Source organism: Gavialis gangeticus, unplaced genomic scaffold (assembly GCF_001723915.1).
Source record: "Gavialis gangeticus isolate Ggan-Ray unplaced genomic scaffold, GavGan_comp1, whole genome shotgun sequence".
In the NCBI taxonomy this organism is placed as follows: domain Eukaryota; kingdom Metazoa; phylum Chordata; order Crocodylia; family Gavialidae; genus Gavialis; species Gavialis gangeticus.
In genome coordinates this window covers 24,965,427-24,978,038 of record NW_017729009.1, presented here as the reverse complement: position 1 = coordinate 24,978,038, position 12,612 = coordinate 24,965,427, and the positions used below count along the sequence as shown (strand labels likewise).

The 12,612-nt window shown below is 45.0% G+C and overlaps 1 protein-coding gene across 1 annotated transcript in view; it reads right to left on the bottom strand.

The window, feature by feature from the left end:
• Positions 1-1,444: 1,444 nt before the first annotated feature.
• Positions 1,445-12,612, bottom strand: part of LOC109292689 (opsin-5-like) — a 65,251-nt gene continuing 54,083 nt past the window's right edge. The window contains exon 7 of the mRNA XM_019510257.1: positions 1,445-1,838. The gene's annotated coding sequence lies outside the window, so the exon portion shown is untranslated. The remainder of the gene's footprint in view (positions 1,839-12,612) is intronic.

Below are 12,612 nucleotides of genomic sequence, written 5' to 3'. Positions count from 1 at the left end.
TACATTTATGAGGGGGAAATGGTTTTGTAGTTATACCACATGATTGGCAATCAGGACTTCCAGAGTCTCGTCTCTGCTCTGCTTTGGGCTCTGACTCTGTAACCTCACGCACGACATTTCACTTATCTGTGCCTCAACTTTCTTATCCTATAAAATGGTTTTATCTGGTTTTCACTTTTTAGATTACAAAAGACTTTTCAGAGACCCTGTACAGCTTCACTATACATTTTCAGCACTGCAGCTTTGATGCCAGTCCCCTCCTCAAGTGAATTTTGAGACAGTAGCTTATAGGCATCAAAGCAAACTAACAGCTCACAAATGTTAGGCTGCAGTCTTTCTTCTTGCAGTACCTGGGTATGTTTTATCCTGTACTATGTTGGATTCAGGTAGAGAAATACTTGGTTTTGTCCCTTTTTCTTTTGCAAATAACTGATTTTTCAGGTTTATGTTTTAATACTTTGGCTTTCGGTGACACTCGTTACTCTAGTGTTAGCAACTCTCAAATATTTGGGCTTTCTCTTCACAAAACTCTGGGAGGCAAATAAATATGTAGATAGTTACATCCTGTTTTGCATTTGATGATCCCTTTAGTACAGTACTTTGCATTTTTCTGTGTTGAATTTCATTTGGTTGATTTCAGATAATTTCTCCAGTTTATCAACATTATTTTCAATTCTAATCTTATCCTCCAGAGGGCTTGCAGCTGTCCAAAGCTTGATGTTGCTTGGTATCAAGCAACTTACATGTTACTGTTTGTAAGTGAACACCCTGTTTCACCCTCCAAGCAGTTAATGAAGATACTAAATAGAGCTGGACTCAAGACAGATCTGTGAGAGTCCTGGTGATTGTGACAGTGAAGTATGGAAAGCTGCTCTTGTACACGCACCTCATAATCACCTCATTTAAGCCATATTTCTGAAGTACACTTATGAGTGTTATGTGGGAGGGTGTTAAATGCCTTCCTAAAGTTAAGATACAGTATTTCCCCTATGCACTAAGCTAGTTACCCTTTCAAGATATTGAGTGCCTTTCCACTTGTTGAAGTTAGGTTGACTGATCTGTAATTCTCTGGGTCTTCCTTTCTCCCCTTCCTAAAAATAGGTTTTCTGTTTCCCTGTTCCAGCCCTTCTGGACTCCCCCCATCCTCCATCAGCTCTCAAGGATCATCGCTGGTGGTTCAGAGATTGTTTCAGCTGTTTCTTTAAGGACTCAAGGGTGAATGTCATCAGGCTCTGCTGACTTGAATATGGCTATCTTACCTAAATAGTCTTCCATCTGTTCTTCCTCTATTCCAGACTGTACTCTTACCCCTCTGTGCTTAATATTGATTGTACTAAGTATCTGGTCACAACTGAAGACTAAAGCAAAAACCCATTGAACATTTCAGCCTTCTCTGAGTTAGTTCTGTAATTTCCCACTTTCCCCTTCAAGTTACTTTCCTTCGTTCTTCTCTTACTCGTAGCATGTTTATGGAACGTGTTTGTATTGCCTTATACGAACTCCCTTGCTAGCTTTAATTCATTTTGTACCTTTGCTTTCTGCTTTGGATCACACATGCTTGTGCTCTTCTTTAGTTCTCTTCCTTATCGGTACAACCTTGTTTCCATGTTTTGTACATTTCCTGTTTGATTTTCAGGTCACTAAAGAGCTCTGGACACATCCTAATAACTAAGATAGAAATAAATCTTTCCTTCCACATGGGGCAGTATTGGCACGGTGGCAGTCTTAGAAAGTGCCAGCTCCCCTGAATTTCTTTTTCCCTTTGAAATTTTTCTTATGAGATTTTACCTTCCAGCTGAATTCTGTTTTCATTTTCTTTTTTCCTAATGTCCTTTCATCTCCGGAGAGCACAGTTAAAACCTGCCTGAACTCCAGTGTTTGCCTGCCTTTGACAAGGATCTGTACATGTGGTTTTCTGTTGTTTCACCTTTAAATCATTTGCTGACCTCATATGTTAAAACATTTCTGCAGCGGGTCCTCTCTTCCCACAGATACGAGCAGAAGATCTTGGGGTAAAATAGATGCTTACTAATGGAGTGGTGTCTGTCGGCACTGGCTGTAGCTGTCTGACCATAGGGAGTACCTAACATACTTGACACAAGCAAGCTAACGCATCTCAGCTAACAGGTCTTTTCGCTTGGGCATGTCTTTGAACAGCCTATTTTACAGGCCAGAAACAATTTTGCAGCACCAGCAGAAAAATCTTGAGCTAAAAGCCAGGCTCTGCTGCTCCTCTGGGTATGTTCTAGCAATGTGATGACCTTGAGACTGCTGCTCAGAGTGGCGACAGGCTGTAAAAATACAGCTCCATAATGAAGACACAAGCCTTACAGCTTTTACCCCAAATCCTAATCCTCAAGCTTTTGACAGTAACAAATACACACTTGTCCTCTTCTCCCATACAAAATTCTGAGTAAACACGGGGCCAAATTTTGCTGGTGGTTACGTTGGCATAATGCTATGACTGACCAATTTGGGAAGCAGACTTCAGAACAAATGACTGAAAGTGTCCAAACTCTGCTAAAAATCAGATCAGGGTAACATTAACAAAAAACTATGAGAAAGTAACCACTTCTGTGGTACCTACGTATCAGTATATTTGCAGCTTCTGTCATGATAATAGGGAGGGATCCTCAACTAGGCAAACCCCCAGTGGGACTGTAAAGATCAATAGTAACTTGTTTTTAGTTGGAAGTAACTGAGAAAGAGGGAGTTTTTTGAAACCCCAGTGAATGAGTACACATTTGTCAAATTAAAACATTCTTGATCCATTTATTTTCCCTGCTATCTTGGAAGTAAGTGAATTTCCACACTACCCTCACTGCACAGCAGTCTATTGCATGTCACTTACAACATTTTTATTTAAGGAGGCTTGGTGAGCATTTTGGCTGTTGTATTTCTGCATCAAACATTTCCAGCTGTTCAGAGCTTCCACTTGAATGGCTAAACTGTAGAGCAGTTCATGACAGGTCACTTTAGCCTTTGGCTTTCTCTGGCAGCGAGCAAAGAATGCTGTTTGTCATCTTTCTTGGAGGTGAAGCTGTCCTACTTTCTGCTTAAAGGAGCAGGTTTGGTAGATATTAATCTCTGTGGTAGATTTTTCAAGTGTCAAAAATTTTAATAATCAGACTGAGATTATGATGGATGGCAAATAGGAGGGGTGAGGGACATGGCAAAGGAGTGTTTTTGCCTCCTTCCATGATTTTTCTAAAGCAACACATGAAGAAAGTTTTTTCCAAAGTGATACAGGGGTATGACCAGCAAGGAGTGTAGGAAAGAAATAAATGTAGCATTTACTCTGAGCAGAGTGAAGTCCATAGATGCTTAATTTATATTGGGTTAGAAATGTGTGATGCCTCTTTCTTTTTATCTATGCCCATTTGTTTTTGCATATGGAAAATATGCAGTTACATATTCACAAGACGGGTTCAAAACTGAATAGCTTTCCTGTACTCTCTTCACCTATTTTGCGATAAAGCCAAGGTGGTGCTTGATTAATTTAGGTTGTGTATCATTGGAAGCTGTTTATAGAACTGTTCTATACCCATTCTGGGTGTTTCACTGCAACATTTCACCATAGACTTACAGACAGAACTGATCAAGTTTTGTTCTTGAAGAGTTGAACTGTTTTGGTCTGTTATTAAGATGTTGTATGTTGAATAGTAATGCTGCATTAGAGTTACTGCTGCAAGCTGCCATTACATGAAAGAAGCCAGAAATATCCAGGCATGACTTTGAAGTGAGTGGTGTTTCACAGTTAAGACTTTTAGTTTCCAGTTTCATGGAGTATGTTCTCACTTGAGAAGCTCAAGGATACTCTCAGAATAAGTGAGTTTGTGTCTAAAATTAGGCTTATCAGGTTCCAGATCTGCATATACTGGTAATACTTCTACCCACTTTATTGAGTAATTTTCTGAATACTTTTTCAAATATTTATTATTTGGTCATAACTCTCCTAAGAGGGTTTGGGAGGGAGCTTTATAACATAATTGTTTTGTTTAGATTTCAAGAGATTGGTAGTACAAGGATAATGACATGGAAATTTCACTTTTTTAAATGTTTTTTGCAAAGTTCATCAGTTTTAAATTACCTTATTTGCATGCATAATCATGGATTTATGTGCATATTAATCCCCAAATTCTAGGAATATGGGTCCAGATACCTTTAAAAGATTGCCTTATGACTTTCACTAGATTTCTGATTCTTTCAGTCTTTATTAACAGATTCCTGTGTTTGCGAAATCTAACATTGCAATTCCTGTCTTGATTTGCATTGAGTTTTTAGTAAATGTGTATTGTTGGCAATGGGTGTGCAGAATCCATATGGTTGCATTGCCTGAGCAATTTAAACTTCAAGAAGTTGTAAATGGAATAGGAAATTTATTTATTTTTAAATAAAAGTTGTCACTGAAAAAGAAGCAGGTGTGTCTGATTCTGCAGGGTTTATAACCTTTTGTGGCTCTGCTGGTTAATATTCCTGATTTATTCTAGTTTCTGCACAATTATTCTTTATGGTGCCGTCATTAGTGCCTGTGTGCTAAATAGAACCCAAATAGTGCGAGAGAGCTGCAGCTTGTATTGCACTAGTAGAAATCACTGATAGAAGACACCAAATAGTTCACCTTTCTTCCAGCTGAGATTGATCTATCTGTATTTTTCAGATGTGCACCATGACTTTCAGCTCACACAAAGACCACTTCTCCTGTCCAGCCATGACCTATGTAGTACATTGAATTCTAGTTTCAATCCTTTACCTTCCGATTCTCCCATGAGTTCAAAGCACAACTGCTTAGTTCTGTTTCTTTCACATATTCAGCCATTTTCCCTTCCCTCCCCATTTCAGACAGTGTCTTTAAATCCTGCCTGTGTAGCATTAATTAAAAAATATACCTTAAGTGCAGAAAAAATGTTGGGGGAAAAAATTGGAACAGCTTTAGCAGGGCTCTGTAGTAAGAAGTGAAGCCTAGCCCCTTGAGGTCACAGGTTTGGATCCTGCCCAAGTCCTCATCTCAGTTCTTTGTTGTTCAACTTGACCTGGGTTGGTGATCTCTGTACACTCAGGTGGGCTAACGTATGCACCAACAGAAGACAACCATTGAATGAGCACAGAGCCTGCTGTCTAATCTCTTGATCCTGGAGGTCACCCTTTCAAGAAACTAGTGAGGAAATGTTCATCACCACTCGTTTCACAGATAGGTAGGACATCTAGGTTCCAGACACTCCTTTCTCCAGACAGCAAAGTCATGTTGATGTACCCAAGTTTAACTAACTCAAAATTTAATTTAATTAAATTGGTGCAACTCCATTGTGTGGGCACTAAATCATTTTCTGACTGTCTTGTATTAATTTAGTTCAAGTTAGTAAGGAACCGGATATTGTACCATGAAGACCAGCTTATCTGACTTCCCTTAGACAAAGTTATAAATGCATTTCTTTCAATACCTGAAGCAGTTCAGAGAAACTACTAGTCTGGGGCTTTTCTTTGAAAAAAAATGACAGAAGGAATCTTCCATATGTTTTCCTACTTGTTTAGGATGATATTCCTTTAAGTCAGCCCATTTATGAAAGAAAGTTGAACTACTTTCTTTCAAAAAGGATTGAAGCTTGACCTTCTCTCTTGAATCATGTATTTTTTTAAACAATAATTGTTAATTTTTGTATTTTCATAGCATCTAGGAGCTCTGTTGATGGGCCAGGACCCTATTGTGCTAAGTGCTATATAAACCCAAAAAAGACTATAATCCCTATCCACTCTGCATAATAATCTGTGTTGCACATAGGATGCTGCTTTGCGGCTGTAGCCAGGGGTGATAGAGCCCTTTGCAATGTGATTTGAGTTAGCAAATTAAAAAGAATGGCATGCTCCACCTACAAACTATGGAGCCTCCTTGGATTAAATCATTAGAAAAATCAGATTGTGAAATTAGTATGCCAAGGCAGGAGCATAGTGCTATTAAGAGAAGGAAGGGGATTTAATCTCCTCTCTGCCCCCTGTCCCACCAGCAGCTGGAGTCTGCCTGTCTACCAAGCAGCCCCCGTCAGCCATCCCCCTCCCCATTCCAGCGGCAGGGACAGGAGTGTGGCCAGAGCCGGCTGGCACAGCCCCACCATCCACGTGCCTCACCTGGGGCTGGGGCTGCACAGCAGACACGGGCCAGCCCATGCTGGGCCGTGGAGACTGGGCTCTTCCCAGCAGGTTGCAGCTCAGGCTAGGGCTGCAGGGGTTGCGCTGCCAGATTGCTCCCAGCTCCCTGTGCCCAGGCCAGGTGGGGCTGTCATGTCCTAGTGGCTGCCACTGCATGGGCCAGCTCAGAGCTGCCAGCAAGCCCTGAGCCTGGCAGCCACCTGTTGCGGCCGCCACTGTGCCCCGTGCCATGCAGCACCCAGCAGCTGCAGTTGCATCACAAGCTGCATGCTGGCTAGGGCCAAGCGGGCCGTTCTGCCCCTCTTGCCTCCAGCTGCTGCTGCCATGGCCACGGCTGCTGCTGCCCCTGCTGCATGGCACTGCTCTGGGCAGGCAGGTGGGAGGCTTCAGCCCTGCAGCTTCTGCCCAGCGCAGGGGGCTCCAGCTCCAGTTCCGGTTCCTAGATGCCTTCTGCCCGCTCCGCCTGCAAGGGCTGCTCATCGTGCCAGGCAGGTGTAGCGGGTAGACGGCCGCTGGACCTGGAGCCAGAGCTTCAAGCACTGGGCTGAAGCTCCTGCTGCCCCAAGCAGCACTGTGCAGGGTGGCAGGAGCCGCAGCTGGAGGTAAGGGGAGAAGAGCAGCTCTGCTGGGCCAAGCCAGCTTCCCCACTCCCTCGGGCCCAGCCACCCAGAGCAGCCACAGTAGGGGCAGGAGTGGGAGGGGGAGTAGCTGCTGGAGGGGAAGCTGGCTTGGCCTGGCAGAGCTGTTCTGCTCCCTTCACTTCCAGCTGCGGCTCCTGCTCCTGCCACTGGAGCAGTGAGGGGGCAGCGACCCTGATGGGGGCAGAAGCCCCTGTCATGGTGTCCCGGGAGCTCAAGCCTCTTCCCAGCAGGGGGCTGCGCTGCAGGCGAGGGCAGGGTGATCAGACTTGCCGTAGTCTGTGTGGAGCGAGCGGTGGCACTGAGGCTCGGAGGGGTGGCCATAGCTCCCCAAGCCCCCCCTAGTGCCACTGCTGCTTGCCCCATGCAGTGTGTGGCAGACCTGCAAATCCTGCCCCTGCGCACAAAGTGACCCCCACACCAGGAAGAGATTCACACTCCAGGGAGCCATGAGAGAGGCTGCTGCCTCCATCAGGATCACTACCCCCTCACAGCTCCAGCAGCAGGGACAGAAGCAGGGCCAGAGGCTGGCTGGCATGGCCCCTTAGGCGAGGGGCCAGGGAGGAGGGTTATTCCACCGCTCCCCCGTGCAGGCAGCGATTGGCAGTGGCGGCGTTCAGGGCTGGCAGATCCCAGCTGCAGTTCCCCTGGGGCAGAAGGAATAAACCCCCGCCCTGCCCCCTTTGCCTCAGGGGACCATCCTGGCCCACCTCTGGCCTCACCCCTGCTCCTGCTACTGTAGCAGCAAAGGGGGAGCATTGGACAGATCCCGCCTTGGGTCCCTGATGGTGGGACAGGGAGGGAGGAATTAACCCCACCCCCTGCCAGTTCACTTGGGGCTACTGCCAGGGCTGGTCATGCCCCCCCAGCACAGCTTCCCTGCAGCCAAGGGCTGCTCTAGCGCCCCCCAGAGCCTGGCTTGAGCCACTGCAAGCATGTGCCTGCATTTCCAGAGTTAACAGTGAATGTCTATTCACTTGAAAATTGGTTCCATCTAGGCAGGTTAGACTAACCTGCAAAGATTGAATCAATTCAGGTCCTGGCTTTTTGAATGTCTGTCACTAGCCTCTGTGGACCACACTTCCTTCAAAACCAAGACTTTGCAGCCCAGGATAAATAAAAGTCCCTTGCCCAGTACAGGTTAAATTTCTGGGTTTAAAAGACAAGTACCTGCCACTAGAGGGTAGCAAGGATTCATACTGAGTGCCTTTGTGTGTGAATGTATGTTGGCTAAATTTCCAGAGTTGTAATTCTGCTTCTGGCAGCAATAGAGTGGAGATGTTTAGTAACCAAAGTGTATCCATTATTGAGCAATCTGATGCCACACTCAAACAGCATCTCTCCCAAAAAGAGAGAGTGAGAGAGAGAGCGAGCAAGAGTGAGAACGAGCTTGCAGGTGAACCCAAGAGCTAGATCCTCAGCTGGTATACACCTTCTGTGCTCCATCAATGTATTCTTGATCACAGCCAGAGCTATGACAGTTGGCACCACTACATCACATTTTAGTGTTCCCTTTGACTTGTCTTCACACTGAAAGTTGTCGAGGACAGATAATGGGACAATGTTTCAGTTCTTCTTTCAGATTTCTAGGCCTTAAACTCTGTTATGTGAATCCAGGTTACTTGTGTGCATCCCAGAGTGGGTTGGATCCCTGTGGTGTGATGAGGGATGCTCCATCTATAAGTCATGTGATGTGATAAAAAGTTGAAGTACAGAATTTGTCAGCATCCCATGGTTGTATATTAATGAGAACTGTTGTAGCCAGATTTCAGCCTGGACAGAGGACAGCTTTTCCTGTCCTTGCTGAAGAGAGGTGGATATGTTGAGTGTAGTATTAGAATAAGCTGGATAGTGGAGCTTAGCAAAATAAATATAATTATGGACATATTCATGACTAATTGTCATAAAGGGAATAAATACACCATCTGAGGTATTAGTATTGAAAGCAACATTTGTTCATTATTGATGGTAGCAATTTCGTTTAGGTCATGCAAGAGGTAGAAAAATGGTCTCTTTGTTGAAGTACTACAGGATGGATTTGGAAGCTGAGTTCAATCATTTTTCAGGGCAGGTGCTTGGCATTTGCCTTGGATGGTTTAGGGATGATCTTACCTTGAGCTGTGGATGACCACCTCCTAAGATACCTTCCAACCCTGTTTTTCTATGATTGTACTTATACAACAAACTTCTTGAGTGGCCTTGGGCAAATTGCTTACGTTCTGTCTTCTTCTCTCCCCATTGGGACAACAAAGACGACAATCCTTCCTTTCATCTGTGCCCAATCTTGAGACCTCTAACCACTGCAGCAGTCCAAGCAGTCATGCCATGTTGAATGTCTGGATAGAAAATAGGGTCTTATTTTTAAAGCGAATCAGCCATAGCTGATAGATAGCTAATACTTACTTTTCCTTGTAGCTGTGGGTGCTATTGAATACACACGACCCAAGTCAACTGTGACAACTTAGCAGGGGAAACTCCTGTACAAAATTCCCTTGATGGTAAATCACCTTTATAGACAGTTTTATTTTTCATTTAGCACAAAAGTGCACAAGCAATGGGAAAAGGTGTTTTCCTGGTGAAGCACATAAAACAGGAGTCAGCAACATCTTTATCCACATCCCTGTTCTTGGCCCACTTTGGTTTCAGCAGCATTGGCTTTTTCACATGAATACAACAAATGAAAGGACACCTTCTGCATAGATGCTTCTGAAATCGCTGTATCACTGTCGCATCATTTCTTCTGCAGTTGCTGCTTTTAGACTTTCTTCCTCTTGGTCTGCACTGGTGCATGGAATGAGAACAGATGTTAGAGCAAAGGAATGAGCACAAGGCATCACAGCTCCACACATGAAGAGCACGTTCACGGATTCAGTGTGCAAGGGGCTTTGAGAGAGCAAAGAGCTGTGCCAGGGACACAGAAAGAAGGCAGCCCGCTCTTGTACCCCAAACGACTGTCACACTCATGATCAGTGTTGGATTCCAGAGCAGCTAATGAAATTTAACTGCAACCCCAAGAGCTCCTGGAACTTAGCCATGGCAAAGGACTAGATCTCCGGAGGGCCTATTCTCTGCTGCTCTTCCTTGCTGGGCACCATGAAGTGGGTTGGCAAAAGCAGGCATGTTTGGTTATCAGAAAGCAAGTCTGTGTGCCAGCTTGAGGGGCACAGCACGAAGAACTGGCATTGAGCAGAGGGGGGAAGGGAGCTCAATATATATTTGATGTTCAATCTCAGCATGAATGGAAGTGCTCCAGGCATGCAAAGAAATTGCCATTTGAGCAGCTCTGCTGTGGCAGCACATTTTTAAGAGGTGGCTTTTTAATTTGTTTAAACTTCGCTTATTTAAAGCTATTAAGCTCTAAACATGCAACACTAGTCTTTCTTATGGGGGTTAATTGCTCCAGCTAAAAACAGTGCTTGATGTGAATGGTATCACTGGCTGGCGCTCGCTGCAGGAGGAGGTCATGCCAGGGGATTTCTTGGAATGCAACCCACATCCAAGCTGTGCCTTTTTTATTGTTCTTAGTTAGAACCTCTTGGCCTACACACGGCTGGGACCCGGCTGTGGGAGAGAGCGTGCTGGATGGATGTGGCATCGGAGACAGGTGAGCTAGGCACGACTTGGCTTTCCCTGGGAGTTCTCATTTTGGATTGCTCTTGTTCAAAGTTTGCACGATTGAGTGGGCCCCACAGTGGATCTAGCGGACTGTCCCCCACAGGTCAGCCCTGGTGCCTTTCCTCAAGCAAGAGTTGAGGCAAAGCTGTTTTGTATGGAGGAGTTGCAAAACCTGTACTAGGATTTCTGTCATCACTGCAGAGTGATTCTATGGGGGGGGGAGCAATCTGACTAGCAGCATTAGCTGCTCTTTTTCAAGCTGTCTCTCCAGGAGGGAGATGAGTACTAGTATATTAGCTGCAAAAGTCATTGGACTATTACCAGGTTCTTATAGCCAGCTCCTCCTGGAGCCTCTGCTTGGAAAAAGACTGAGCTGTATTTAACCTTTTATCTCCTAGGAGTGTGCAGAGCATCAGGCTTTGAAGGCGGGAAGCATCAGGGCAATGCTGAGAGCAGAGTGATGCTGTCTGGAGGAGGCAGGTATACTTCTACCTACCTTGCTCCACGGCTAGCAATCTCTACCCAGCTCTGGAGCATGTGCTGTAAACACAAAGGAGTGTTGACCCCCTTTTTTGCTGCAAAATCTAGTGGGGCTGTGTCTGAAAAGAGCTTTGGGGCCTTGAGCAATGCAACCCTCCCTTCATACTGAACCATTGACCCCCAGGGCACTTTCCTCTGCAGGGGAAAGCACTGATTAATCATGTTGGTTTGCTGTGCAGCATCAGATTAGTATTTAAATTAAGATGCCTGGTAAATTAAAACATCAAAGAATAATGATAAGAAAGCAGTTAAACTAATTGCAGGACACTAACAGCAGCAGCCTAATCACCCCTGCTGGAAAGGACGGAAGAAGGACAGGGAAGTAGCACTTAAGGGGACATGAGGCTGTCGCATCCTGACCAGCACTGGGACAGGTCTCAAGCTGCCCAAGTAAGAGGGCTTGCTCCAAAGTCAGATGTAATGTGGGTGAGCTCCATGATAGCCATTTTCCTGTCTGTGAGTCGTGGCTGCTGGCTGGCATTGAAGTGGATTTGGGACCTTCCTCCTCAGTGCAATTTGATTTTTTTCTTCATCTCCTATTGGAATCTGCCATTCTCTTTATCTGCACCGCAGGATTAGGTGTCTTGGGCTCTCCTTCCCTGGCTCCATCTGGAAACATCCCCTTTAACCTTCACTGCCTTTTATTTAAAGCTTCACCTCTTTAAAAATGCATCAGTGTGGGAACTGTGGCTGAACACAAGGTGGGGGGGTCACATTCCTCCCTGGCCCGAGTCCAGCGCAGTCAATGGAATTGCACCCATTTGAAGCAGGGCTGCATCTAGCCTCCCATGCCAAGGGCATATGTAACCTTCCCCAGTGGGTCTGATGAATTAGCATTGTCACCAAAATCCCACATGTAGAGGATACTTTGGAGACACTGCACAGAGCCCATCCTCCATTCCTGGGAATATCACAGCTGTGGTGTCTCAGTAGGCAAGATCCCTCCCAACTTGTTCTTGGAGATCTTAACTGCCCCGTGAGGCTGTGGTACTATGAGCACTTATGCACAGTTGGGAGAAACCCCACTCTGAAGACCCATTTGTGTGAGAAATCTGCACACATGTCTAAGTGTCAGTAGTGCAGGAACTCTATTATTAACCTATTAACAAATGTCACAACATGGCAGTGCATGCTATGCTTTGTCCACTGTTAAAAATGAAGCCACCTCTGAAGTGAAACTCCACATCTGTTTAACAGCACATATTGCTACTCAAGTGTTTAGGATAAGTGAAAATTGAGTAGTTTGGAGATGGAAAGGAAGTTTGAGGTAGACCCGATAGAAGACCTGTAGCAAAGAGGTGACTAAGGGCGGGGGCGATATAATTTCATTAACATTTGAAGGAGGTAAGACAGTCTGACAGGTAGAGGGGAGGAGGATAACTTGGATTAATGGGATGAATTTAAGCAAAACTTCCTGGCAGCAAAATCTACCAGGGAAGTGGATAGCATTTCTCAGGACATGTAGACCGTACTAGGCAGAACCCTGGAAAGTTCTCCAGGTGACAGACTAGTATCACTAGGTAGATGGATTAAGTGACATAGCAGGTCTTCCAGCCTTACAATTCATCTCCTGCAAACAAAATAATCAGGATCAGAAATAGTAGTAAAACTGCTGGCTCCCTGTAACAGGTTGGCCTCCCCAGTGGCATTTTTTTTTTTTTTTTTTTTTTTTTTT